Source organism: Penaeus chinensis, chromosome 39, assembly GCF_019202785.1.
Source record: "Penaeus chinensis breed Huanghai No. 1 chromosome 39, ASM1920278v2, whole genome shotgun sequence".
NCBI classification, from domain to species: domain Eukaryota; kingdom Metazoa; phylum Arthropoda; class Malacostraca; order Decapoda; family Penaeidae; genus Penaeus; species Penaeus chinensis.
The window spans coordinates 5,386,582-5,389,081 of record NC_061857.1 but is presented as its reverse complement, the minus strand read 5'-3'; positions in this window follow the sequence as shown (position 1 = coordinate 5,389,081).

Here is a 2,500-nt window from a genome sequence, read left to right as displayed (position 1 = left end):
TTATCATTATCATTATCATTATCATTATCATTATCATTATCATTATCATTATCATTATCATTATCATTATCATTATCATTATCATTATCATTATCATTATCATTATCATTATCATTATCATTATCATTATCATTATCATTATCATTATCATTATCATTATCATTATCATTATCATTATCATTATCATTATCATTATCATTATCATTATCATTATCATTATCATTATCATTATCATTATCATTATCATTATCATTATCATTATCATTATCATTATCATTATCATTATCATTATCATTATCATTATCATTATCATTATCATTATCATTATCATTATCATTATCATTATCATTATCATTATCATTATCATTATCATTATCATTATCATTATCATTATCATTATCATTATCATTATCATTATCATTATCATTATCATTATCATTATCATTATCATTATCATTATCATTATCATTATCATTATCATTATCATTATCATTATCATTATCATTATCATTATCATTATCATTATCATTATCATTATCATTATCATTATCATTATCATTATCATTATCATTATCATTATCATTATCATTATCATTATCATTATCATTATCATTATCATTATCATTATCATTATCATTATCATTATCATTATCATTATCATTATCATTATCATTATCATTATCATTATCATTATCATTATCATTATCATTATCATTATCATTATCATTATCATTATCATTATCATTATCATTATCATTATCATTATCATTATCATTATCATTATCATTATCATTATCATTATCATTATCATTATCATTATCATTATCATTATCATTATCATTATCATTATCATTATCATTATCATTATCATTATCATTATCATTATCATTATCATTATCATTATCATTATCATTATCATTATCATTATCATTATCATTATCATTATCATTATCATTATCATTATCATTATCATTATCATTATCATTATCATTATCATTATCATTATCATTATCATTATCATTATCATTATCATTATCATTATCATTATCATTATCATTATCATTATCATTATCATTATCATTATCATTATCATTATCATTATCATTATCATTATCATTATCATTATCATTATCATTATCATTATCATTATCATTATCATTATCATTATCATTATCATTATCATTATCATTATCATTATCATTATCATTATCATTATCATTATCATTATCATTATCATTATCATTATCATTATCATTATCATTATCATTATCATTATCATTATCATTATCATTATCATTATCATTATCATTATCATTATCATTATCATTATCATTATCATTATCATTATCATTATCATTATCATTATCATTATCATTATCATTATCATTATCATTATCATTATCATTATCATTATCATTATCATTATCATTATCATTATCATTATCATTATCATTATCATTATCATTATCATTATCATTATCATTATCATTATCATTATCATTATCATTATCATTATCATTATCATTATCATTATCATTATCATTATCATTATCATTATCATTATCATTATCATTATCATTATCATTATCATTATCATTATCATTATCATTATCATTATCATTATCATTATCATTATCATTATCATTATCATTATCATTATCATTATCATTATCATTATCATTATCATTATCATTATCATTATCATTATCATTATCATTATCATTATCATTATCATTATCATTATCATTATCATTATCATTATCATTATCATTATCATTATCATTATCATTATCATTATCATTATCATTATCATTATCATTATCATTATCATTATCATTATCATTATCATTATCATTATCATTATCATTATCATTATCATTATCATTATCATTATCATTATCATTATCATTATCATTATCATTATCATTATCATTATCATTATCATTATCATTATCATTATCATTATCATTATCATTATCATTATCATTATCATTATCATTATCATTATCATTATCATTATCATTATCATTATCATTATCATTATCATTATCATTATCATTATCATTATCATTATCATTATCATTATCATTATCATTATCATTATCATTATCATTATCATTATCATTATCATTATCATTATCATTATCATTATCATTATCATTATCATTATCATTATCATTATCATTATCATTATCATTATCATTATCATTATCATTATCATTATCATTATCATTATCATTATCATTATCATTATCATTATCATTATCATTATCATTATCATTATCATTATCATTATCATTATCATTATCATTATCATTATCATTATCATTATCATTATCATTATCATTATCATTATCATTATCATTATCATTATCATTATCATTATCATTATCATTATCATTATCATTATCATTATCATTATCATTATCATTATCATTATCATTATCATTATCATTATCATTATCATTATCATTATCATTATCATTATCATTATCATTAT